Raw genomic sequence first — 26,222 nt, forward strand, 5'->3', positions numbered from 1 at the left:
TTTCGAGCAAGATGCAATAATGTAGCAGAAACCTTAAGCAAGTTAAAATTTCATCCAAACAACTAAATTTGGTGAAAATTTTACAAAATCCCTCGAAGGAAGTCTCCGTGGCGCAATAGGGTTAGCGCGTTCGGCTGTTAACCGAAAGGTTGGTGGTTCAAGCCCACCCGGGGACGGTTCTTTTTGTTTTGGTAATTGTTTTCTATATAGTTAGCGTCAAGAGCCCATCCTGTTAGCGTAATTTCTAGTTGCGCGGATGTGATGTGAATAAACCGTTATTACCCTGATCGTGATCGTTATCATTATTGGTTTTTTGACGGTCGAAGCAAATTTGGCCGTAATTTTTCATAAAAGGATACAAATTTGCCGATATTTGAATAATCCAATTAGTCCTATAATTTGTGCATTTAATATTACGTCTTTAGTCTTCAAACCTTTGTCTAATTAACGTCATTACATCACCTCTGTTACCGCCGCGCGCATCTATCTCCTGCTCTCAAGGACTCAACATAAGTGTATCTTTTTGTGAGATATTAAAACGTTCGTTTCTAAATACCATTACTTGACCCCAGTCAATCATTTAGTTCTTAATTAAGGATATCTGAGACATTTGACGACTAATATTGGTTTGTTCATTTGACGGCTGACGGTAAAAATATTGCGCTTTTGACGGCTGACGGTTAAAATTTTGGCCATTTGACGGTTAACTCCATTGAGAACCTTTGGTAACGCTAAAACAAGGATAACGTTGTTTTTGAAAAACTTTAATATTGAGCATCATGAGAAGTAGTCAAATTTTCAACTGTTTGCTGTACTTGCTGATCAAAAAACGAGAAAACTACCAGTTGCTGATTAGCACACCACTGAGTATGGCACCTTTCATTCGTAACCGGTTTCCGTAGTGTAGTGGTTATCACGTCCGCTTAACACGCGGAAGGTCGCCGGTTCGAGCCCGGCCGGAAACAACTTTTTTTTGTCAATGAGACTTTATCTTGCTACCCAACTCTAGCCATGTCAGAAGCGAAAACAAGCGAACAAACAGAAAAGAAAACAACAACAACAACAACAGAAAAGAAAGTCGTTGCTGTAACTGAGCTCCTTTAATTTTTTATTCTTCAGCAACTTCATATTCAGGGAGCAACACCTTAAGTAACGCTATCAGAATTTGATCTTAACAAAGCTTAAGTTGCTGATTGTTAGTGGATTGGTAGCCAGAAATGTACGAGTTTCAGCTGGACAAACCAAAAGTCTCTTTGCAATTAGTTGACAGTTGAACGCAATTTTTGTGTTAAATGTCAGCTTTCAAATAACCGAACGACAAAAACCATCGTTTTAATCTTTTTCTGTTTATTTTGTTTTGTTCCATGGTAATTTAAATGGAATAACTAATCAATTTCTTTTTTACGTTTTGCTGATAAGATTTGGCGAAAAATAAAGATGATGACATCGACCATTCCATTCCAAACAGTCAATAACCTTAACCCCTATTATTGTATAGCATGATGTGAACATCTTTGAGGGTGAAGAGTATTTTTGCAGGTTGCTTAAACATTTCGCCGGTATCAGGAGAGGATGAAGAGTGGGATGGTTAATCCTCCATATGTCTCAAGGTAATTCTTCTCGTACTATTTTTAGATGTAGTTGTTTTCTTGGAGGATGAAAATGCACGTATTGAGGCCCTTGGGATGCTCTTGAGCTGTGACTAAAATTCTAACTAAACTCCGGCTACCTGCAAACTCTTCTGGATTTACATTGGTCAGTGGATTCACGAAAATTCTAACAGGAAGGAGAGAGGGAAAGAATGAGTGAATGTCCCATCTATAACTACAACTTGAAAAATACTTTGTTTTTCGAAGTTGAGATTTATGTAAATGTTGTTGCACCATGTGTAAACTCGTCTGAGAACAGTTGCAGGGCCCCAATGAAGAACACCTTTGATGAAGTATGCTCCCTGCTACAAAAACCTTACTATTATGATTATTTTAATTATTACTTTAAAAGAAAAACAATTTGGGCCTGTCCGGGAGTCGAACCCGGGACCTCTCGCACCCAAAGCGAGAATCATGCCACTAGACCAACAGGCCAAACATACAGTAAATTGTTTAGACGAATGCTTTAATCTGCTACACCGTTGACTCAGCTGGTGTTTTAATACCTGTTCTGTGTTGTGTTGTAGTTACCAGTCTATCTCCGGAGTTAACGGAGTTTTCCGCGTCATGTCAATAAAGCAATTCTGACTCAGCACTAACACGAGACATTTAGTGGGAATAGTTTATTGAGGATGCGTCAGTCAACTATCTGATGCAAATGTATTCCGTCTAATAAGAAAATCTATCTCCTTGCAAATTAAAACTGTTGGTTCTAACAATTAGAACCTGCGTTACGCCAAATACGAAAAACCACTAAAAGCGTACCCTGAGATATGGTCAAAAAATGTGTGGAAACGTATTCAGCAGAACCTCGAGGAAAGGGTACAAATCAATAAGCTAGAGCATTTTACAAGACTCTGTTAAAACAAAGCTTAATAAAATTTTGGACAAACACGAAGACTGACCGGTCAAGAATGACGTAAATTTCCCGCCAAAGGGCAAAAGAAAAATAAACCCGTTAAACATCCCAGGACACCCCGCGAGCCTCTCCATCATGTTCTTAGAAGAGTAATCTCTGACTAATTTGCCCCTCAAACGTCAGAAATTACATATTTCAAAAGCGCAAATAAGTTTGTTGCTTTCTCGGTACAAGCTACATGATCAAAAAAGAAAAACAAAACATGCCCATCTTGATTGACAGACGTCACAAAATAATGAATATCAACAAGCGAATTGCTTGTTAACCGTTTTTCATCAGCGGCAACGATTTTGATATTTGATTTTGATATTTGCCAGTGGTGCCTCATTTGCATGATCCAGCAAACATATAAATATGTTAAGTGATGTTTGTGGCCTTGTTTAATGTTTTTCTAGCTCAAAATCACTAAGATATTTAAATCAGATTGGAGGGGAGTGGAAAACAGTGAGTTGCCATCGGAACAATTTTTTTTTTATAACCATAGGTGTGTTACCTGTAGAACTATCAGCCTACCAAGTTTTAATGGTCTCCGCTGCAAATTTATCCGGATAGTTCAATTTATATATTCGACGTAATATTGATTCGAGTGTTCTCATTTGCATATTTTACTCATTTTTTAAACTTAAATATCTCCGGAACTAATACTTATATTTGCAAACGGTAAAAGGCGTTTTTAATCTTTCGTGGAACTCGATGTGATTCACCCAAAACTTCAAGGGGTAAAAATTTGATCATAGTACCATGTTAACGTTGTTTAGAAATACTTCGTTTTAAGATCAATAGTGGTTCACGGAGGTTTCCGTAGTGTAGTGGTTATCACACCCGCCTAACACGCGGAAGGTCGCCGGTTCGAACCCGGCCGGAAACATTCATTTTCGTTTCTTTATTTGACTTCTGTAGTTGCTTTTTTATGATTGCATGTCTCGATTTCTTTATGAACTGTTTTATGGCATCTGGTATTTTAATGGTAATGAAAATATACTCAAGTAATAGTAATCTTGACAATTAAATTAACCATAATTGAGGGATGTCAAAATGTAATATAGCAGACTTTGCTGCATCAGTTCAATTATTTAGCAGTTATTTTTCTGTTGTAATATTATGACAATAGCTTGTACCAAATACTCCCAAAAATGTTCAAAAATTCTTCCAAAACTAGTAATTTGTTTTATCCAAGACTCTGTTTTTTCATGTAACAATCGGGGGATTAGCTCAAATGGTAGAGCACCCGCTTTGCGTGCGGGAGGCACCGGGATCGATACCCGGATTCTCCATATAATATTATACTCCAAAAGACAAAGTTCAGATCAACAGTGATTTTTTAGTTTTATTTCAAAAGTTAATTTCTTCAAAATTTTACAATAGTAGTAAGTATTTTTAATTGTTTTACACTAGTTAATGTGGTGTATTAAAATCTCCCTTTTTTTATTTTGGTAACATTTGACAGAAACTAGTAACACGTTTTTCAAAACAGTCTCGCTAAAACTAGGGCATCTGTACCAGGGGCAATTAGCTCAAATGGTAGACCGCCCGCTTCGCATGCGGAAAGTACCGGGATCTATACCCGGATTCTCCATTTATATTTTTTATCAATTTGTTATTATATAGTATTTTTTCACTGTTATATTTTAAAACGTGCATTGAGAATTTCTATTGCTATTCCTTTCAGGAGACGATGTTCATGTCTTTATCTGTAGGAAACCGTGAATGCACCTTATTCTCAAGGTTAAGCAGATTCTCATTGAAAATTTATTTATTGAATGCGATTATTATTTTTTTAAATCTTCAAGAAGAGCTGGCTTACTGCTGGTGGAACTTAAGTATGGCTTTTTTGACACAAGGTGTGCTTGTCATGGTGTCTATAACAGCGCGCCATAATCCACCGAGGGAAAAAAATGGCGGCTGTACATTTTACCACAATGCATGTCGTACCTGGATTATCAAAGTAGGGATGAAATCATATATTTGCATCATTTGTCCCTGTATTACATTCATTGTGTGCATTTTTCATGAGCGTTTTTAGGGATTTCGACGCTAAGAATCATTGGTAAATGTACCGGTCGCCATCTTTTTCCCCAAAGTGGATTTTTTTAGATAATTTTTAGATAGGTTTCTTATCGCGACACCGACACGAACCTACAAGCTTATAACTTAAATTCCATCGTGTTTACTAAGTAATGATTATTCATTCATTCATTCATTTATTCATTGCAGACTCTTAGCAAAGCTATCGTTTCCTGCAGTTAATTTTTTTTCTTCTAATTTCTGCTCTGGATATAGGGTGGCAAGAAAGTCACACGTGCTGTTATCATGCGCAGCTTTTTGCTTCACTAATAGGACAACCAACGACAACTCTATTAGCATTTTTATGCAGTTTAAAAGCTCCCTTTTCTGTTTTGATAAGGACTGAACGGAAACCAAAGCAAGCCAAATTTGTGTTTCTCTTTTTTGAATCTAGATTCTATGTCATCGAGCGTGTCCGTTAACCAAAAACGCGTAACAAAAGAAAATTCGTACTTAATCAAACTTTGGATATGCGAAGATCGCTTCCCGATTAATGCTCGAATGACCGACTGCACGATTGAGAGGAACAAAATATGCAAAGATTAGTCTCGATTGATTTGTCGGTAGACTTTCGGTTAGTCAAACCTGTCAATGTTCGTAAGAGGGAGTTACTTGTTAAAACGGAGAAAAAAAATGCGAATTTACTAGCAGAAGCACAGCGTTACAAAGCATTATCAATGCTTACGATCCCTAACCGCTGACATTGCAGACTCGTTTTCCCACGCTCTTCGAAGTGACGCGAATTGGTGAGTAGAGAAAGTTTTCTATTTTTTCCTTATACAACCAGGTACAGCTGTCAGCGAATGTGCCAAAACATTGTTCTCGAATGATCTTGCATGATTTTGAGTGGTTTCCGAAAGGTTTTGATTGGAAATACGATTGTTACCTGCGTTCAAAGCAGCTATCGAGCAAATAAAATGCACATTTCCAAATTGATGTTTATTTCATGTTTTCATAGAACCCGGAACTAACATAATGTTTGTTTTGTATAAATATTTGTTTCAGCTACAGGCAGGATCGATTCTAAACCGCTCTGCAGGCAAAAAGCTATCTGAACCAGGTCGATACAAAGATCGTTCATATAAATTCTTCATACGGAAATTCCGGATTCCTTCAATATTAAATACCGACAGATCGGGAAGGTTTGCCTTACATGTATAAACAAGAGTAGGTTCCGAGTTGTCTATTCACCATCGTTCAAGCTTAACTGGATAACATTTCTATACTATCTCAAAGGGATGTCATTGGTTTTGTGAAAAGTTTTTATGAAGCTGGAGTTATTGACTGTTGTGGCCGCCGCCCTATACATTGACGACATAGCACACGAAAGTTTCCCGCGTCCACTGCTGTTCCCGTCTTACCCATCCCGTCCTTGCATCGTACAAAGGTCTCTAATGTTGCTTGTAATGCAGAGGACATAAATGCCATGCACTCAAATTTTTAAACAATATTTCGCAATGTATAACAGAATCTGCAATCAGGCCGGTTACATCTTTCTTTTTCTAAAATTTTAATTTTTGAGGGCCATTAGGTTATCAGTTTTAATACTGTCAAATGTTACCCTCGTAAAATAAAGTCTTACCTACCTACCTACCTACCTACATCACTGGGCGACTCAAATGGCACTGAAATCACGAATTCACTGTTCGCGGTAATTCATTCCTCTCAAGGAAACTCGAATTCCTTTCGAGGGATTATTCAACCCTTTCGAGGGATTATTCAGCCCCTTGGAGAGATTATTCAACCCTTTTAAGGGATAATTCAACCCTTTCAAGGGATTATGCAGCCCTTTCGAGGGAGTGCGCATCCCTTTCGGCGAAGGATTATGCAAACAGAGCACAACGCAGTCAATTCCACCGCGATTACATGAGAGTTCCTCTTAAGGAGATGTGACCCTCTTTGTAGAGTGCAAACAAAAAGCTTTAGTTGACGAAATCATGACCATGGAAAGCACATCCACAGTCATTATGGTCATTATGTAACTAGTATTTTTTCTGCCTCGGAGTGAAAGACAATCTTTCCAGTCATTTTACACTTAAGGCAAGGTACATGTAAATCTTTAATCTTTAATCAGTATACTTATCAGTTGCTGCACGAAGGCTTTTTTTAACTTCATTATATTGTAAGTATTATATCTAAGTATTGTAAAGGTAACGTAGATATGTTTAATTTAAAAAAAATGTACGAAGGCAGCGCAGAAAACTGTTTTGAGCAACCTTAAAATAAAAACATTGTCCCATAACATAGGTGCGCGCGGATCTTAAGACTTACGGTCTTCGTCCCCGAATATGGCTCCTGTTAGAACATAAGTTACTGATATTGACGACACATTAGAACGTATATGGGAAACAACTGCTGATAAATAATTTCGGGATAACTATATTTAAGCAAATTTAAGATCTTCTCATCATTTGAGAAAGCATGTTAACAACATATACATACATCTTAATGAATAAAATTAACCAATCAGTTTGAATATAACAATAACTGAAATCGCGGGTGCTGTTCCTCATTAGGCCTGACTTTTGATATCTTTCTTGTACAAAGGCAGTAATACTTAAAAAAAAAACGGCACCGAGGTTAATATGTCTAGTCCGTTAGCTCAGTCGGCAGAGCGTGGTGCTGATAACACCAAGGTCCTAAGTTCGACCCTCACACGGACTAACTTTTCCTTTTAAGGACGTTCGCGCTTATTGTTTCTGCGCATCCTTACTGCGCACGCAAATTCACACAGCACGTCATGCATGAGCGCGGCGCTAAGTAATAAAATAATCACTGATAGGGCAGATGGCCATTGCTACAGCTTTGCCTGGATTTAAGGATCTTGGATGTTCGGTGACCCCCATTTTTCTTTCCAGGAACAGGTTTTATTTACAATTACCTCCACATTGTCTACAAATGAACAAAAAATCAATGTGGGAAGTTAAAAAAAAAATTCAAGATTTCTGTCCACGGGACATCGAATCCTGCCATCTTGCGGCTGCAAGGCGCGTGAAAATATGGTCGCTAAATGCGGACTTGTTCTATTAGGAACCTCACCAGTTGACTAGATTCACTTAATAGGCCCACTTCAACAATATTTGGCAGAAAAAATTTCACTTCAAACTTGGAATTTATACTATGTTTTTCCAAGTTGAGATTTGTGTAAATGTTGTTGCACAATGTGTAAACTCATCTGAGAACAGTTGCAGGGCCCCAATGAAGAACATCTTTGATGAAGTTTGCTCCGTGATAAACATTTATTATTATTGTTGTTATTCTGTGTAGTCGTGTAGCTACCAGTCCAGCACCGCTGATTATTTTTCTGCGTCCCGTCAATAAAGCAAGATAAGGAGCCCATGACCCGGAGCGTCCATCTCCCATACCAACCCTAGAATTCAACCCTTTCTCGTATCTTTCTATTTTTAGAATTTGACCTCTGGGAGTTTTCGCACCCCGCCTTTCAAACGCCCAATCAAAGCCCAGGTGGTCCGCGAGGGATCCCTAAGAGGTACCAATTCTAAAACAACACATTATCTCCTGTCATAATTCTTTCAGCTCAATACGCTAAAAGGAACCACAAAAACTCCCGCTGTGGACCTTTTGAGGCTGATCACCCAAAGAGGTATTGAGCTATCTTAGTACTGCTGGAAATTACCAAGCGTGAAAGTGGACATGTGACCAACCTAGTATTACATGTATTAACAATGTTTTTTTTCTAAATTTTTTCTTTTATTTTTAAAAAATAAACAAATAAACAATAATATACGAGATTATCTAATGTAGGGCACCGTAGCTCAGTTGGTTAGGGTGCCTGTCTAGATCCACTTAAACAATATTTGGCAGGGAACATTTCACTTCAAAGTTCTAATTGCAATATTTTTGGGCTTACGGATACTGTGGCCTTATTCGCTAACGAAGCCCGATTTTTTCAGATTTAGGGTGTTCTTCCGGGCATGTTCCCTCCAAAACGAAGTCGGTGACCCCTATTTTTTTTTTTACATTTCTGACATAACTAGCTCATTATCTTACAGTGGTAAAAGTCTCAGAAAAAATTAATATTGGAAAATTTGCTCGCGAAAGTCGCACCCTAAGCGAGAATCATGCCATTAGACCAACAGGCCAAACGCGGTTGGACATCTTTTGACAAAGGTCTTAATCTACCTGTCTCCGTTGAACTGGTACTATAATACCTGTTATGTGTTGTCTTATTGGCTAAGACAGTTACCACCCAACTCTCCCGGTTTTTTGTTTTCCATGTCCTTAGAGTAAGATACAATATGAAACCTTATGATTTTTTTGTTTTTTTTTTCTTTTTAAAAAATAGATAGATGAACATTAAAACACGTTGATGCCTAATGTAGGGCGCCGTAGCTCAGTTGGTTAGAGCGCCTGTCTCGTAAACAGGAGGTCATGGGTTCAAATCCCACCGGTGCCTTAGAGATGCCGCACTTTTTAATTCTCGTTACTTTTGAAAATTGCTCATCGAAGCTTCACATGTTCTACAACTGGGATATGTTTTGGTTATGTTATCCAATGGATTTACTTTTAAGGTGTACGCAGGGGTCGACTGAAAAATTTCAAGAAGTATATAGAACGTAATTTGCAAATGCCTTCCTTTAAGGACTGAAGCTACTTTAAGGACTGCGGCTGCTAGGTCTCCCGGCTTTTTCCTGTACTACCAAGCCAGGAGACAAGACAAAAAAGTCGTTGTTGAAGAAATTAAGGTGAAATTGCCAGGGCCACCCCTGGAGTCCTTTGTGTAGCAGACCATTTACTTTTGCTTCGGTGAGCCTATTTCGGAGAACCCATTAAAATACACAGTTCGGAACGCACGCGGGGAAGAAAACAACCCTGACCTGATCGTTTTACTCAAACCAAGCATTGTTCTTTTTATCTTGTTTCAAATACAGTGAATTGCTCACAGCAGCGTTCAATGAAAGGAACTCTTGATATCTTTATACGCTTGCTCTTCAGGCCTCATTTTCTGTTGATAGGGTGTAGAAGGAAATTTTAGAGAAAATCTATAACTATCAGACAAATTTTCACTTGCAAATTTGAATATCTGTTAAAGATATCAAAATATCTCTCGTAGAAACAATAATCTCCCGGCCACCGACCCATGGACTATGAAAATTCAGTCGGCAGTCTGGACAGCGTTTACTGATAGCTTAGAATTCAATTACAACTTTAACAGCTGATCTGCAAAATTTACTGATGTATATATATATATTTAAGATAAGACATGATTAGAACATAAATGGGAAACAACTCCTAATTTCTGGATAACTATTATATATATAACCTTTCTTTACTCTCGGCAGTGTTATAGCACAAGTGCTAGTGGGGCCGAGCATACAACTCAACCAAATAATTCAAATTGAACATAACATTGTTAAGTATCCCAATTGGCCGGAGGTAAACCAGTCGGCTATTTACAAGGGTGGCCGAGGATTTGAACTAGGGGCTACCGAGACATAAATCCAGGTAGTGGTCAGAGCGGGACTCGAACCTGGAACCGCTGGATTGCGAGTCCGACACCTCGACCACTTGGCCACGCTGCTCTATATTTTAACAAAAATCTCCTTATTTTCAGTTTGAGAAACCACGTTAACAATATATACTCTTAAAGAATTAAACCAAATCAATTGAAACACAACTGTAACTGACGAAGGCTGGATTACCAGCCGCTGTTCGGGCAAGGAGCCCGGGCAAGGAGCCCGCGCACCTCCCCTGACCGAACTCGAGAGGACGGCGGTAATCGAGCCTATAACTGACACCACTAAGCGTTTGCTATATCTCACCAGACCCAACTTATAGTAAATTTCTTGTACAAAGGCAATATTACTTAATAAAAGATGGCACTGAGGTTAATGTGTCTGGTCCGTTAGCTCAGTCGGCAGAGCGTGGTGGTGATAACGCCAAGATCGTAAGTTTGACCCTCACACGGACCAATATTTCTTTTAGCTAAATCAAGTGGAAAACACTATCTTAAGATTTTTATCTGATTTCTCTTTTCCTAATTCTTGGTCTTTATTTCAATTAAAAACCTGATTTGATCAATATATTTTTTTGATCGCTACAAAACAATGCTACTACATGTAGCTGGAAACCGGGGTGGTACCTTATGAATTTCTGGGTGGGGATGTGCTGCTGGGACCCTGAAACCTTAGTTCAGCTGAATTTTGCTACCCTATACTAGAGTAACCTGCATTAAAACCACCAATTTCCGTCTGAATCCCGAGTTTTGACAGTTAATAATATCCAGTAGTGTTTCATGATAGTCACTGGCTATCGACGCTGTTCAGGCCGAGTTGCAAAAATTTAAACTTGCCGATTTCATTTGTTTTTTATATTTTTGAGTGGCAAATCCTGTTTTCCTTAGTTTAGATAAAATCTTCAACCAACTGGTTAGTTTCGTGAAAAATGATACTCTATTCTAGACCCAAACGTTCTGATTTATATACACTATGCTAGAGTAAACTGCTTGAAAACCATACCCTTCACTACGGCACTTACTTATACAGCCCATATATAATGGCAGTATCCCCCCCCGTGGGATGGAGAGTACCGGTTTGAAAAAAATGGATGCCAACAGAAACACTCAGTTAAGTCATATTCTAATATAAAGAGGCTTCATTGTGGTCAGTTAGAATTGTTTGCACAAAAGTGACAGAAATTTGTTTTAAAGGGGGAAGATAATTCACCGTTTCATACGGCATTTGCGACGTCACATAAGCCATCGTAAATTGTTTCGTTTTGATGTTGTGTTCATCGACAAAAGAGTATTAAAAGGGCCTGTCCGGGAGTCGAGCCCGGGACCTCTCGCACCCTAAGCGAGAATCATGCCACTAGACCAACAGGCCAAACGTGGTTGAGTATGCATTTAGTAAAGGTCTTAAACTATTTCTCTCTGTTGAACTGGTTCTATATAACACCAGTTATTTGTTGGCTCATCGGCTAAGACAGTTACTATCCAACCTCCCTGCTTTGTCGCTCTTCACGTCTTTCGCAAGTTAAAATTTCATCCACAATAGTAAATTTGATGAAAATTTCTCAAAGCCCCTCAAAGTAAGTCTCCGTGGCGCAATCGGTTAGCGCGTTCGGCTGTTAACCGAAAGGTTGGTGGTTCAAGCCCACCCGAGGACGATTCTTTCTGTTTTGATGATTGTTTTCTATATAGTTAGCGTCAAGAGTCCATCCTGTTAGCATAATTTTTAGTTGTATTGCATGTTAGTAGGTCTTCTGAATGAGATGTGATCTGAATAAAACGTTACTATAGTGATCGTTATCATTATTGGTTTTTTGACGGTTGAAGCAAATTTGGCTGTAATTTTTCATAAAAGGGTACAAATTTGTCTGTATTTGAATAATCCAATTTGTGCATTAAATATGAGGTCTTTAGTCTTCAAATGTTTGTCTTATTAACGTAATTACATCACCTTTGTTACCGCCGCGCGCATTAATCGCCTGCTCCCGTGAATAGACGTTAAACGACTTGAACATAAGCAAACTTTTTGTGATATATTAAAACATTCCTTTATAAACAGCATACCTTGCCCCTAGTCAATCGTTTAGTTCTTAATTAAGGATATCTGTTCGTCGCTGTGTTGTAAGTTTCTTCCTGTTTTTGGTGACCTGTATTGGTCGACAACATGTCATGTCTTTCGATCGTCGTGTGGCTGATTTTTCCTGGTTACTTGCTCATGGTGTAGTTCTCACTGCTGATCGTCTGCGTCCGTCTTTTCGCATGTCGTCTGTTCCTCCTGATTGTTTCTGTGGTGCTCCCTTAGAGACTGCTGGCCATTTGTTTTTTTGAGTGCCCTTTGGCCCAGAACGTTTTGGCTTGGGTGCAATCTCTGTTAGTCCTTGCTGTTCCGTCTGCTCCGTCATTGTGTCTCCGTCATGTGCTGTTTGGTTTTGACATTGCTGAGTTCACAGTTATCCCTCTGTTTTTTTCCTACTTGATCAACCTTGCTAAACATCGCATCTGGTTGGCACGTAATGATTTCCGTTTAAGGAAGCAGCTGCCCTCTGCGGTTGATGTCATTGCAGCGGTTCGTTCCCAGGCCTGTTTTATTCTAAAACTCTGGTTTCCTAAGTGTGCGCGCCGGTTTTTCATTAAACAGTGGGGTGCCTCTGGTGTCATTGCTTCAGTTTCTGGTGACGATGTTCAGTTTAATTTCTAACTTGTAGTCTGCTGGTCAGACTCCACTGCCAGTTTCAATTGTTTGTTTCTATTTAAATCCAAAAAATCACAAAAAAGTATCCATGTACGTTCTGTGGTATTGTGTCCTGTTTTTCTTCCCTGTTATGTTCCTTGTCTGGGTCAATTCCGGGCGACTTTTGGCGACGTGGGCGTCCCTCTCCTCGGTTTGCATGTGTTGGCATTGCACCTCGCCTTCACCTGCTCTCCACAAAAAAAAAAAAAAAAAAAAAAATTGATAGGACTCTGCTCTCATCTCTGATAGCTAGAAAAAATTTTCCAAATAAAAAGTTTACAAACCGTTATTTGTACAACAATGGTCCGAAAAACATCTGCCTTCAAAAAAACAGTAAAGCTGCATATTAGCTAGTAAAATAAAGACTGCTGGAGAATCCGGGTATCGATCCCGGTACCTCCCGCATGCTAAGCGGGCGCTCTACCATTTGAGCTAATTCCCCAAACCGTAAGCATTTGGTTCAATATACAAGTTACTATAACTATGGAAAAAACAATGTTAGAGGCATGACCCGGTAATTAGTTTTTAGCTTTTTTCCTAAACATTTTACTTAGAATTTCATTTTAAAAAAACAGATAATTAAAAAAAAAAAAAACGTTGCTTTTCATTCTAGTTCCTTGTTATTTAGGACATAAGCTACTGATATTGCCGAGACATTATTGGGAAGTATATGAGAAACAACTGCCAATAAATAATTTCGGGATAACTATATTTCAACAAAAACCTCCTCATCATTTGAGGAAGCACGTTAACAATATATACATACTTCTTAAAGAATAAAACCAAATCAGTTTGAACAAAGCCAATAAGCGGGTGCTGTTCCTCATTAGGCCAAACTTTTGATAACGTTCTTGTAGAAAGGCAGTAATACTTAAAAAGGGCTTCGTAGAAGTCACTTGGAATTGTCCGCGCAAAAATAAAAGTGATTCTTTTAAAGGAGAAACGCATTCCGTTTTTTCATATGGCCGTTGTGACGTCACAAAAACCATCGTAAAATTGTCTCTTTCGTTATGATGCTGTTTTCATTGACAAAAGAGTATTAAAAAGGGCCTGTCTGGGAGCCGATTCCGGGACCTCTAGCACCAAATTGAGAATCATACCACTAGATCAACAGGCCACACGTGGTCGGACATCATTTGACAAAGGTCTTAATCTACCTTTTTCTGTTGAACTGGTACTGTAACACCTGTTATGTGTTGTCTCAATGGCCAAGATATTTCCTATCCAAATCTCCCGGGTTTTCGCTTTTCATGTCTTTCGAGCATGATACAATGTAGCAGAAACCTTGCACAAGTTAAAATTTCATCCACAAAAATAAATTTGATGAAAATTGTACAAAATCCTTCGAAGGAAGTCTCCGTGGCGCAATCGGTTAGCGCGTTCGGCTGTTAACCGAAAGGTTGGTGGTTCAAGCCCACCCGGGGACGGCTCTTTCTGTTTTGATAATTATTTCCTATATAACTAGCTTCAGGATTCCATCCATCCATCCTGTTTGCCTAATTTTTAGTTGTAATACATGTAAGTAGGTCTTCTCAAATAAACAGCCACTGCGCGGATGTGATGTGAATAAACCGTTATTATCGTGATCGTGATCGTTGACGGTTGAATTGAATTTGGCTGTAATTTTTCATAAAAGGGTACAAATTTGCCCATATTTGAATAATCCAATTAGTACTATAATTTGTGCATTCAATATTGCGTCTTTAGTCTTCAAATGTTTGTCTTATTAACGTAATTACATCACCTTTGTTACCGCCGCGCGCATTAATCGCCTGCTTTCGCGTGACTAGAAGTTGAAGGACTTGAACACAAGCATACTTTTTGTGATATATTAAAACGTTCCTTTATAAACAGCATACCTTGCCCCCAGACAATTGTTTAGTTCTTAATTAAGGATATCTGAGACATTTGACGGCTAATATTGGCTTGCTCATTCAACGGTTGACGGTAAAAATATTGCGGTTTTGACGGTTGACGGTTAATGTTTTGCCCATTTGGCGGTTAACCACATTGAGATCCTCTGCCTAACGCTAAAACAAGGATAGCGTTGTTTTGAAAAACTTCAATACTGAGCATCGTGAGAAGTAGGCAAATGCTCACCTGTTTGCTGTACTTCGTAGACTTATTTTTTCTGTCTTCCTGATAAAAAAACTAGAAACTACCAGTTGCTGATTAGCACACCACTGAGTATGGCAGCTCTCATTCGTAACTGGTTTCCGTAGTGTAGTGGTTATCACGTCCGCTTTACACGCGGAAGGTCGCCGGTTCGAGCCCGGCCGGAAATAGATGATTTTTTTCCTATAAGAATATATCTTGCTACCTAACTCTAGTGAGCTCTTACAGAATTTTGAGTCAGCGAAAACAGAACAAAAGGAAAAAAACGAAAGGTGTTGACGTAACTGAACTCTATTAATCTTTTATCCTTGAGCAACTTCATATTAGGATCGATACCTTAAATAACGGTATCGAGCTATGATCTTAACAAAGCTTATGTTACTGATTGTTAGTGGGTTGGTAGCCAGAAATGTACGAGTTATAGTCGGAGAAACCAAAAATCTGGCCGAGTTGCAAAACTTTAAACTTGCCGATTTCATTTGTTTTTATATTTTTGAGTGGCAAATCCTGTTTTCCTTAGTTAGATAAAATCTTCAACCAACTGGTTAGTTTCGTGAAAAATGATGCTCAATTCTAGATCCAAACGTTCTGATTTATATACACTATACTAGAGTAAACTGCTTGAAAACCATACCCTTCACTACGGCACTTACCTATACAGTCCATATATAATGGCAGTATCCCCCCCCCGTGGGATGGAGAGTACCGGTTTGAAAAAAATGGATGCCAACAGAAACATTAAGTTAAGTCATATTCTAATATAAAGAGGTTTCATTGTGGTCAGTTAGAATTGTTTGCACAAAAGTGACAGAAATTTGTTTTAAAGGGGGAAGATAATTCACTGTTTCATATGGCATTTGCGACGTCACATAAGCCATCGTAGATTGTTTCGTTTTGATGTTGTGTTCATCGACAAAAGAGTATTAAAAGGGCCTGTCCGGGAGTCGAGCCCGGGACCTCTCGCACCCTAAGCGAGAATCATGCCACTAGATCAACAGGCCAAACGTGGTGGAGTATCCATTTGGTAAAGGTCTTAACCTATTTCTCTCTGTTGAACTGGCACTATATAACACCAGTTATTTGTTGGCTTATCGGCTAAGACAGTTACTATCCAACCTCCCTGCTTTTTCGCTCTTCATGTCTTTCGCAAGTTAAAATTTTATCCACAATAGTAAATTTGATGAAAATTTCTCAAAGCCCCTCAAAGTAAGTCTCCGTGGCGCAATCGGTTAGCGCGTTCGGCTGTTAACCGAAAGGTTGGTGGTTCAAGCCCACCCGGGGACGATTCTTTCTTTTTTGATGATTGTTTTCTATATAGTTAGCGTCAAGAGTCCATCCTGTTAGCGTAATTTTTAGTTGTATTGCATGTTAGTAGGTCTTCTGAATGGGATGTGATCTGAATAAAACGTTACTATAGTGATCATTATCATTATTGGTTTTTTGACGGTTGAAGCAAATTTGGCTGTAATTTTTCATAAAAGGGTACAAATTTGTCTGTATTTGAATAATCCAATTTGTGCATTAAATATGAGGTCTTTAGTCTTCAAATGTTTGTCTTATTAACGTAATTACATCACCTTTGTTACCGCCGCGCGCATTAATCGCCTGCTCCCGTGAATAGACGTTAAACGACTTGAACATAAGCAAACTTTTTGTGATATATTAAAACATTCCTTTATAAACAGCATACCTTGCCCCTAGTCAATCGTTTAGTTCTTAATTAAGGATATCTGTTCGTCGCTGTGTTGTAAGTTTCTTCCTGTTTTTGGTGACCTGTATTGGTCGACAACATGTCATGCCTTTCGATCGTCGTGTGGCTGATTTTTCCTGGTTACTTGCTCATGGTGTAGTTCTCACTGCTGATCGTCTGCGTCCATCTTTTCGCATGTCGTCTGTTCCTCCTGATTGTTTCTGTGGTGCTCCCTTAGAGACTGCTGGCCATTTGTTTTTTGAGTGCCCTTTGGCCCAGAACGTTTTGGCTTGGGTGCAATCTCTGTTAGTCCTTGCTGTTCCGTCTGCTCCGTCATTGTGTCTCCGTCATGTGCTGTTTGGTTTTGACATTGCTGAGTTCACAGTTATCCCTCTGTTTTTTTCCTACTTGATCAACCTTGCTAAACATCGCATCTGGTTGGCACGTAATGATTTCCGTTTAAGGAAGCAGCTGCCCTCTGCGGTTGATGTCATTGCAGCGGTTCGTTCCCAGGCCTGTTTTATTCTAAAACTCCATGTACGTTCTGTGGTATTGTGTCCTGTTTTTCTTCCCTGTTATGTTCCTTGTCTGGGTCAATTCCGGGCGACTTTTGGCGACGTGGGCGTCCCTCTCCTCGGTTTGCATGTGTTGGCATTGCACCTCGCCTTCACCTGCTCTCCACAAAAAAAAAAAAAAAAAAAAAAATTGATAGGACTCTGCTCTCATCTCTGATAGCTAGAAAAAATTTTCCAAATAAAAAGTTTACAAACCGTTATTTGTACAACAATGGTCCGAAAAACATCTGCCTTCAAAAAAACAGTAAAGCTGCATATTAGCTAGTAAAATAAAGACTGCTGGAGAATCCGGGTATCGATCCCGGTACCTCCCGCATGCTAAGCGGGCGCTCTACCATTTGAGCTAATTCCCCAAACCGTAAGCATTTGGTTCAATATACAAGTTACTATAACTATGGAAAAAACAATGTTAGAGGCATGACCCGGTAATTAGTTTTTAGCTTTTTTCCTAAACATTTTACTTAGAATTTCATTTTAAAAAAACAGATAATTTAAAAAAAAAAAAAAACGTTGCTTTTCATTCTAGTTCCTTGTTATTTAGGACATAAGCTACTGATATTGCCGAGACATTATTGGGAAGTATATGAGAAACAACTGCCAATAAATAATTTCGGGATAACTATATTTCAACAAAAACCTCCTCATCATTTGAGGAAGCACGTTAACAATATATACATACTTCTTAAAGAATAAAACCAAATCAGTTTGAACAAAGCCAATAAGCGGGTGCTGTTCCTCATTAGGCCAAACTTTTGATAACGTTCTTGTAGAAAGGCAGTAATACTTAAAAAGGGCTTCGTAGAAGTCACTTGGAATTGTCCGCGCAAAAATAAAAGTGATTCTTTTAAAGGAGAAACGCATTCCGTTTTTTCATATGGCCGTTGTGACGTCACAAAAACCATCGTAAAATTGTCTCTTTCGTTATGATGCTGTTTTCATTGACAAAAGAGTATTAAAAAGGGCCTGTCTGGGAGCCGATTCCGGGACCTCTAGCACCAAATTGAGAATCATACCACTAGATCAACAGGCCACACGTGGTCGGACATCATTTGACAAAGGTCTTAATCTACCTTTTTCTGTTGAACTGGTACTGTAACACCTGTTATGTGTTGTCTCAATGGCCAAGATATTTCCTATCCAAATCTCCCGGGTTTTCGCTTTTCATGTCTTTCGAGCATGATACAATGTAGCAGAAACCTTGCACAAGTTAAAATTTCATCCACAAAAATAAATTTGATGAAAATTGTACAAAATCCTTCGAAGGAAGTCTCCGTGGCGCAATCGGTTAGCGCGTTCGGCTGTTAACCGAAAGGTTGGTGGTTCAAGCCCACCCGGGGACGGCTCTTTCTGTTTTGATAATTATTTCCTATATAACTAGCTTCAGGATTCCATCCATCCATCCTGTTTGCCTAATTTTTAGTTGTAATACATGTAAGTAGGTCTTCTCAAATAAACAGCCACTGCGCGGATGTGATGTGAATAAACCGTTATTATCGTGATCGTGATCGTTGACGGTTGAATTGAATTTGGCTGTAATTTTTCATAAAAGGGTACAAATTTGCCCATATTTGAATAATCCAATTAGTACTATAATTTGTGCATTCAATATTGCGTCTTTAGTCTTCAAATGTTTGTCTTATTAACGTAATTACATCACCTTTGTTACCGCCGCGCGCATTAATCGCCTGCTTTCGCGTGACTAGAAGTTGAAGGACTTGAACACAAGCATACTTTTTGTGATATATTAAAACGTTCCTTTATAAACAGCATACCTTGCCCCCAGACAATTGTTTAGTTCTTAATTAAGGATATCTGAGACATTTGACGGCTAATATTGGCTTGCTCATTCAACGGTTGACGGTAAAAATATTGCGGTTTTGACGGTTGACGGTTAATGTTTTGCCCATTTGGCGGTTAACCACATTGAGATCCTCTGCCTAACGCTAAAACAAGGATAGCGTTGTTTTGAAAAACTTCAATACTGAGCATCGTGAGAAGTAGGCAAATGCTCACCTGTTTGCTGTACTTCGTAGACTTATTTTTTCTGTCTTCCTGATAAAAAAACTAGAAACTACCAGTTGCTGATTAGCACACCACTGAGTATGGCAGCTCTCATTCGTAACTGGTTTCCGTAGTGTAGTGGTTATCACGTCCGCTTTACACGCGGAAGGTCGCCGGTTCGAGCCCGGCCGGAAATAGATGATTTTTTTCCTATAAGAATATATCTTGCTACCTAACTCTAGTGAGCTCTTACAGAATTTTGAGTCAGCGAAAACAGAACAAAAGGAAAAAAACGAAAGGTGTTGACGTAACTGAACTCTATTAATCTTTTATCCTTGAGCAACTTCATATTAGGATCGATACCTTAAATAACGGTATCGAGCTATGATCTTAACAAAGCTTATGTTACTGATTGTTAGTGGGTTGGTAGCCAGAAATGTACGAGTTATAGTCGGAGAAACCAAAAATCTGGCCGAGTTGCAAAACTTTAAACTTGCCGATTTCATTTGTTTTTATATTTTTGAGTGGCAAATCCTGTTTTCCTTAGTTAGATAAAATCTTCAACCAACTGGTTAGTTTCGTGAAAAATGATGCTCAATTCTAGATCCAAACGTTCTGATTTATATACACTATACTAGAGTAAACTGCTTGAAAACCATACCCTTCACTACGGCACTTACCTATACAGTCCATATATAATGGCAGTATCCCCCCCCCGTGGGATGGAGAGTACCGGTTTGAAAAAAATGGATGCCAACAGAAACATTAAGTTAAGTCATATTCTAATATAAAGAGGTTTCATTGTGGTCAGTTAGAATTGTTTGCACAAAAGTGACAGAAATTTGTTTTAAAGGGGGAAGATAATTCACTGTTTCATATGGCATTTGCGACGTCACATAAGCCATCGTAGATTGTTTCGTTTTGATGTTGTGTTCATCGACAAAAGAGTATTAAAAGGGCCTGTCCGGGAGTCGAGCCCGGGACCTCTCGCACCCTAAGCGAGAATCATGCCACTAGATCAACAGGCCAAACGTGGTGGAGTATCCATTTGGTAAAGGTCTTAACCTATTTCTCTCTGTTGAACTGGCACTATATAACACCAGTTATTTGTTGGCTTATCGGCTAAGACAGTTACTATCCAACCTCCCTGCTTTTTCGCTCTTCATGTCTTTCGCAAGTTAAAATTTTATCCACAATAGTAAATTTGATGAAAATTTCTCAAAGCCCCTCAAAGTAAGTCTCCGTGGCGCAATCGGTTAGCGCGTTCGGCTGTTAACCGAAAGGTTGGTGGTTCAAGCCCACCCGGGGACGATTCTTTCTTTTTTGATGATTGTTTTCTATATAGTTAGCGTCAAGAGTCCATCCTGTTAGCGTAATTTTTAGTTGTATTGCATGTTAGTAGGTCTTCTGAATGGGATGTGATCTGAATAAAACGTTACTATAGTGATCATTATCATTATTGGTTTTTTGACGGTTGAAGCAAATTTGGCTGTAATTTTTCATAAAAGGGAACAAATTTGTCTGTATTTGAATAATCCAATTTGTGCATTAAATATGAGGTCTTTAGTCTTCAAATGTTTGTCTTATTAACGTAATTACATCACCTTTGTTACCGCCGCGCGCATTAATCGCCTGCTCCCGTGAATAGACGTTAAACGACTTGAACATAAGCAAACTTTTTGTGATATATTAAAACATTCCTTTATAAACAGCATACCTTGCCCCTAGTCAATCGTTTAGTTCTTAATTAAGGATATCTGTTCGTCGCTGTGTTGTAAGTTTCTTCCTGTTTTTGGTGACCTGTATTGGTCGACAACATGTCATGCCTTTCGATCGTCGTGTGGCTGATTTTTCCTGGTTACTTGCTCATGGTGTAGTTCTCACTGCTGATCGTCTGCGTCCATCTTTTCGCATGTCGTCTGTTCCTCCTGATTGTTTCTGTGGTGCTCCCTTAGAGACTGCTGGCCATTTGTTTTTTGAGTGCCCTTTGGCCCAGAACGTTTTGGCTTGGGTGCAATCTCTGTTAGTCCTTGCTGTTCCGTCTGCTCCGTCATTGTGTCTCCGTCATGTGCTGTTTGGTTTTGACATTGCTGAGTTCACAGTTATCCCTCTGTTTTTTTCCTACTTGATCAACCTTGCTAAACATCGCATCTGGTTGGCACGTAATGATTTCCGTTTAAGGAAGCAGCTGCCCTCTGCGGTTGATGTCATTGCAGCGGTTCGTTCCCAGGCCTGTTTTATTCTAAAACTCCATGTACGTTCTGTGGTATTGTGTCCTGTTTTTCTTCCCTGTTATGTTCCTTGTCTGGGTCAATTCCGGGCGACTTTTGGCGACGTGGGCGTCCCTCTCCTCGGTTTGCATGTGTTGGCATTGCACCTCGCCTTCACCTGCTCTCCACAAAAAAAAAAAAAAAAAAAAAAAATTGATAGGACTCTGCTCTCATCTCTGATAGCTAGAAAAAATTTTCCAAATAAAAAGTTTACAAACCGTTATTTGTACAACAATGGTCCGAAAAACATCTGCCTTCAAAAAAACAGTAAAGCTGCATATTAGCTAGTAAAATAAAGACTGCTGGAGAATCCGGGTATCGATCCCGGTACCTCCCGCATGCTAAGCGGGCGCTCTACCATTTGAGCTAATTCCCCAAACCGTAAGCATTTGGTTCAATATACAAGTTACTATAACTATGGAAAAAACAATGTTAGAGGCATGACCCGGTAATTAGTTTTTAGCTTTTTTCCTAAACATTTTACTTAGAATTTCATTTTAAAAAAACAGATAATTTAAAAAAAAAAAAAAACGTTGCTTTTCATTCTAGTTCCTTGTTATTTAGGACATAAGCTACTGATATTGCCGAGACATTATTGGGAAGTATATGAGAAACAACTGCCAATAAATAATTTCGGGATAACTATATTTCAACAAAAACCTCCTCATCATTTGAGGAAGCACGTTAACAATATATACATACTTCTTAAAGAATAAAACCAAATCAGTTTGAACAAAGCCAATAAGCGGGTGCTGTTCCTCATTAGGCCAAACTTTTGATAACGTTCTTGTAGAAAGGCAGTAATACTTAAAAAGGGCTTCGTAGAAGTCACTTGGAATTGTCCGCGCAAAAATAAAAGTGATTCTTTTAAAGGAGAAACGCATTCCGTTTTTTCATATGGCCGTTGTGACGTCACAAAAACCATCGTAAAATTGTCTCTTTCGTTATGATGCTGTTTTCATTGACAAAAGAGTATTAAAAAGGGCCTGTCTGGGAGCCGATTCCGGGACCTCTAGCACCAAATTGAGAATCATACCACTAGATCAACAGGCCACACGTGGTCGGACATCATTTGACAAAGGTCTTAATCTACCTTTTTCTGTTGAACTGGTACTGTAACACCTGTTATGTGTTGTCTCAATGGCCAAGATATTTCCTATCCAAATCTCCCGGGTTTTCGCTTTTCATGTCTTTCGAGCATGATACAATGTAGCAGAAACCTTGCACAAGTTAAAATTTCATCCACAAAAATAAATTTGATGAAAATTGTACAAAATCCTTCGAAGGAAGTCTCCGTGGCGCAATCGGTTAGCGCGTTCGGCTGTTAACCGAAAGGTTGGTGGTTCAAGCCCACCCGGGGACGGCTCTTTCTGTTTTGATAATTATTTCCTATATAACTAGCTTCAGGATTCCATCCATCCATCCTGTTTGCCTAATTTTTAGTTGTAATACATGTAAGTAGGTCTTCTCAAATAAACAGCCACTGCGCGGATGTGATGTGAATAAACCGTTATTATCGTGATCGTGATCGTTGACGGTTGAATTGAATTTGGCTGTAATTTTTCATAAAAGGGTACAAATTTGCCCATATTTGAATAATCCAATTAGTACTATAATTTGTGCATTCAATATTGCGTCTTTAGTCTTCAAATGTTTGTCTTATTAACGTAATTACATCACCTTTGTTACCGCCGCGCGCATTAATCGCCTGCTTTCGCGTGACTAGAAGTTGAAGGACTTGAACACAAGCATACTTTTTGTGATATATTAAAATGTTCCTTTATAAACAGCATACCTTGCCCCCAGACAATTGTTTAGTTCTTAATTAAGGATATCTGAGACATTTGACGGCTAATATTGGCTTGCTCATTCAACGGTTGACGGTAAAAATATTGCGGTTTTGACGGTTGACGGTTAATGTTTTGGCCATTTGACGGTTAACCCCATTGAGATCCTCTGCCTAACGCTAAAACAAGGATAGCGTTGTTTTTAAAAAACTTCAATACTGAGCATCGTGAGAAGTAGGCAAATGTTCACCTGTTTGCTGTACTTCGTAGACTTATATTTTCTGTCTTCCTAATAAAAAAACTAGAAACTACGTGTTCCTGATTAGCACACCACTGAGTATGGCAGCTCTCATTCGTAACTGGTTTCCGTAGTGTAGTGGTTATCACTTCTGCTTTACACGCGGAAGGTCGCCGGTTCGAGCCCGGCCGGAAATAGATGATTTTTTTCCTATGAGAATATATCTTGCTACCCAACTCTAGAGAGCTCTTACAGAATTTTGAGTCAGCGAAAACAAAATAAAAGGAAAAAACGAAAGGTGTGACGTAACTAAGCTTATTTAATTTTTTATCCTTCAGGAATTCATATTAGGATCGATACCTTAAATAACGGTATCGAGCTATGATCTTAACAAAGCTTATTTTATTGATTGTTAGTGGGTTGGTAACCAGAAGTGTACGAGTTATAGTCGGAGAAACCAAAAAAATCTATTCGCGATTAGTTGACGGTTGACTACAATTTTTGTGTTAAATGTCAATTTCAACTTTCATATTCTCCAACGACAAAACCATCGTTTTAAACGTTTCTATTGTTTTTGTCGTGTTCCAGGGTGTTTTAATTGGAGGAATTAGACAATTTCTTTTATACGTTTTGCTGATAAGATTTGGCGAAAAAGAAAGATGATGACATCGACGATTCCATTCCAAGCAATCCATAACCTTAACCCCTATTATTGTATAGCATGAAGAGAACATATTTGAGGGTATAGAGTATTTTGGCAGGTTGCTTAAACATTTTGCCGGTATCAGGAGAGGATGAAAAGTGAGCCACGTCATGCATCAAGCGTGCGCGTTAAGTACCAAAATGAACAATGATAGGGCAGATGGCCACTGCTATAGCTTTGCTTGGATTTAACGATCTTGGACGTACGGTGACCCCTACTTTTCTTTCCAGAAACAGATTTTATTTACAATTATCTTCACATTGTCCAAAAATAAACAGAAAATCAAGATAGAAAGCTAAAAAAAAAGAGAAAAATATGAAGGGAGTTAGCGCGGCGCTAAGTAATAAAATAATCACTAATAGGGCAGATGACCATTGCTACAGCTTTGCCTGGATTTAAGGATCTTGGACGTTTGGTGACCCCCATTTTTCTTTCCAGGAACAGGTTTGATTTAGAATTACCTCCACATTGTCTACAAATGAACAAAAAATCAATGTGGGAAGTTAAAAAAATAATTCAAGATTTCTGTCCACGGGACATAGAATCCTGCCATCTTGCGGCCGTAAGGCGCGTGAAAGTATAGTCGCTAAATGCGAACTTGTTCTTTAAGGAACCTCACCAAGTGACTAAATTCACTTAATAGGCCCACTTCAACAATATTTGGCAGCGAAAAGTTCACTTCAAACTTGGATTTTATACTATGTTTTTCCAAGTTGAGATTTGTGTAAATGTTGATGCACAATGTGTAAACTCATCTAAGAACAGTTGCAGGGCCCCAATGATGAACACCTTTGATGAAATATGCTCTCTGTTAAACATTTATTATCATGGTTATTGTTCTGTGTCCAACTCCGCTAATTAATTTTCCGCGTCCCGTCAATAAAGCAAGATCAGGAGCCCATGACCAGGAGCGTCCATCTCCCACACCAACCCTAGAATTCAACCCTTTCTCGTATCTTTCTATTTTTAGAATTTGACCTCTGGGAGTTTTCGCACCCCGCCTTTCAAACGCCCAATCAAAGCCTAGGTGGTCCCCGAGGTACCCCTAAGAGGTACCAATTCTAAAACAACACATTATCTCCTGTCATAATTTTTTCAGCTCAATACGCTAAAAGGAACCACGAAAGGTCCCGCTGTGGACCTTTTGAGGCTGATCACCCAAAGAGGTATTGAGCTATCTTAGTACTGCTGAAAGTTACCGAGCGTGAAAGTGGACATGTGACCAACCAGGAGCCATAATCGGGGACGGAGACCGTAAGTCTTCGAATCCGCGCGCACCTATGATATGAGACAATTTTTCTATTTTTAGACCAATTTGCGCCATCCTGACGTCATATATCCGCGCGGATCCACGCACATGTCGGGGGCTCTCGCGTGGATGTTGTCACGTTGCGTGATGAAATGGTGAGAGTTGCGAGATTCTCTTGCAGATTTTTCACAACGATGGCAGGGAATAAGGCATGGAATAAGAACCAGGGCTCTTATATATTGTTTTATGCTCTGAGCTAATAGAAAAAGTGAGTTTTTTAGGGTCGAAAACATGACTTCAATTTCGCGCTGAGAATGACTAGTAACTGCTCGCGCTTCAATTTGTACGCGTAAGCTTTTGCGTTTGTTCTGTAAAGAAAAGTTGTATGTAAGAAAATTCTTTACTCTGGTATCGCGGTAATTTGTGAGTTTCCCTGACAATGTTTTAAATCATAACCAAACCCTGTTTTTGATAGTTTCTTATTGTTTCTGTTTGTTTGGCGAGTTTGCAAAAGTTTTTGAAAGGAAATCCCGACGTGTACAAGTAGCTCATTTGCATAGTGCAGCGCGTGCACTTTCAAGTACAGTCCGAGTTGGTGTTTTCAATTGTCAACAAATGGCTTGACAAAGATTTCTTTCGTTGCCTTTTGTGCCCAGATGTTGCAACAATTTTCACCAACGCCAAAAGGCTACTTACATCATGTGTGTTTCTTTAACATAGTGAAATTTTACACTGCGAGAATAAAATAGAGAAGGAGTTTT

The 26,222-nt window shown here is 39.0% G+C and overlaps 21 non-coding genes across 21 annotated transcripts; 14 read left to right on the forward strand and 7 right to left on the reverse strand.

Moving 5' to 3' along the window:
• Positions 1-101: 101 nt before the first annotated feature.
• On the forward strand, positions 102-176 carry Trnan-guu (transfer RNA asparagine (anticodon GUU)). Its single transcript has one exon. It is a non-coding gene; the product is annotated as a tRNA-Asn (tRNA).
• A 716-nt stretch (positions 177-892) lies between these two features.
• Trnav-aac (transfer RNA valine (anticodon AAC)) lies at positions 893-965 on the forward strand. The gene has a single exon. It is a non-coding gene; the product is annotated as a tRNA-Val (tRNA).
• A 1,047-nt stretch (positions 966-2,012) lies between these two features.
• On the reverse strand, positions 2,013-2,084 carry Trnap-ugg (transfer RNA proline (anticodon UGG)). Its single transcript has one exon. It is a non-coding gene; the product is annotated as a tRNA-Pro (tRNA).
• Positions 2,085-3,363: 1,279 nt separating this feature from the next.
• On the forward strand, positions 3,364-3,436 carry Trnav-aac (transfer RNA valine (anticodon AAC)). The gene has a single exon. It is a non-coding gene; the product is annotated as a tRNA-Val (tRNA).
• A 333-nt stretch (positions 3,437-3,769) lies between these two features.
• On the forward strand, positions 3,770-3,842 carry Trnaa-ugc (transfer RNA alanine (anticodon UGC)). The gene has a single exon. It is a non-coding gene; the product is annotated as a tRNA-Ala (tRNA).
• A 5,133-nt stretch (positions 3,843-8,975) lies between these two features.
• On the forward strand, positions 8,976-9,049 carry Trnat-cgu (transfer RNA threonine (anticodon CGU)). The gene has a single exon. It is a non-coding gene; the product is annotated as a tRNA-Thr (tRNA).
• A 2,356-nt stretch (positions 9,050-11,405) lies between these two features.
• Positions 11,406-11,477, reverse strand: Trnap-agg (transfer RNA proline (anticodon AGG)). Its single transcript has one exon. It is a non-coding gene; the product is annotated as a tRNA-Pro (tRNA).
• Positions 11,478-11,686: 209 nt separating this feature from the next.
• Positions 11,687-11,760, forward strand: Trnan-guu (transfer RNA asparagine (anticodon GUU)). Its single transcript has one exon. It is a non-coding gene; the product is annotated as a tRNA-Asn (tRNA).
• A 1,442-nt stretch (positions 11,761-13,202) lies between these two features.
• Positions 13,203-13,275, reverse strand: Trnaa-agc (transfer RNA alanine (anticodon AGC)). The gene has a single exon. It is a non-coding gene; the product is annotated as a tRNA-Ala (tRNA).
• A 911-nt stretch (positions 13,276-14,186) lies between these two features.
• Positions 14,187-14,260, forward strand: Trnan-guu (transfer RNA asparagine (anticodon GUU)). Its single transcript has one exon. It is a non-coding gene; the product is annotated as a tRNA-Asn (tRNA).
• A 785-nt stretch (positions 14,261-15,045) lies between these two features.
• Trnav-uac (transfer RNA valine (anticodon UAC)) lies at positions 15,046-15,118 on the forward strand. Its single transcript has one exon. It is a non-coding gene; the product is annotated as a tRNA-Val (tRNA).
• Positions 15,119-15,877: 759 nt separating this feature from the next.
• Positions 15,878-15,949, reverse strand: Trnap-agg (transfer RNA proline (anticodon AGG)). The gene has a single exon. It is a non-coding gene; the product is annotated as a tRNA-Pro (tRNA).
• Positions 15,950-16,158: 209 nt separating this feature from the next.
• Trnan-guu (transfer RNA asparagine (anticodon GUU)) lies at positions 16,159-16,232 on the forward strand. Its single transcript has one exon. It is a non-coding gene; the product is annotated as a tRNA-Asn (tRNA).
• Positions 16,233-17,493: 1,261 nt separating this feature from the next.
• On the reverse strand, positions 17,494-17,566 carry Trnaa-agc (transfer RNA alanine (anticodon AGC)). Its single transcript has one exon. It is a non-coding gene; the product is annotated as a tRNA-Ala (tRNA).
• Positions 17,567-18,479: 913 nt separating this feature from the next.
• On the forward strand, positions 18,480-18,553 carry Trnan-guu (transfer RNA asparagine (anticodon GUU)). Its single transcript has one exon. It is a non-coding gene; the product is annotated as a tRNA-Asn (tRNA).
• Positions 18,554-19,338: 785 nt separating this feature from the next.
• On the forward strand, positions 19,339-19,411 carry Trnav-uac (transfer RNA valine (anticodon UAC)). The gene has a single exon. It is a non-coding gene; the product is annotated as a tRNA-Val (tRNA).
• Positions 19,412-20,170: 759 nt separating this feature from the next.
• On the reverse strand, positions 20,171-20,242 carry Trnap-agg (transfer RNA proline (anticodon AGG)). The gene has a single exon. It is a non-coding gene; the product is annotated as a tRNA-Pro (tRNA).
• A 209-nt stretch (positions 20,243-20,451) lies between these two features.
• Trnan-guu (transfer RNA asparagine (anticodon GUU)) lies at positions 20,452-20,525 on the forward strand. Its single transcript has one exon. It is a non-coding gene; the product is annotated as a tRNA-Asn (tRNA).
• Positions 20,526-21,787: 1,262 nt separating this feature from the next.
• On the reverse strand, positions 21,788-21,860 carry Trnaa-agc (transfer RNA alanine (anticodon AGC)). The gene has a single exon. It is a non-coding gene; the product is annotated as a tRNA-Ala (tRNA).
• Positions 21,861-22,773: 913 nt separating this feature from the next.
• Positions 22,774-22,847, forward strand: Trnan-guu (transfer RNA asparagine (anticodon GUU)). Its single transcript has one exon. It is a non-coding gene; the product is annotated as a tRNA-Asn (tRNA).
• Positions 22,848-23,633: 786 nt separating this feature from the next.
• Positions 23,634-23,706, forward strand: Trnav-uac (transfer RNA valine (anticodon UAC)). The gene has a single exon. It is a non-coding gene; the product is annotated as a tRNA-Val (tRNA).
• Positions 23,707-26,222: the final 2,516 nt, after the last annotated feature.

The sequence above is a fragment of the Orbicella franksi genome, chromosome 9, assembly GCF_964199315.1.
Source record: "Orbicella franksi chromosome 9, jaOrbFran1.1, whole genome shotgun sequence".
In the NCBI taxonomy this organism is placed as follows: domain Eukaryota; kingdom Metazoa; phylum Cnidaria; class Anthozoa; order Scleractinia; family Merulinidae; genus Orbicella; species Orbicella franksi.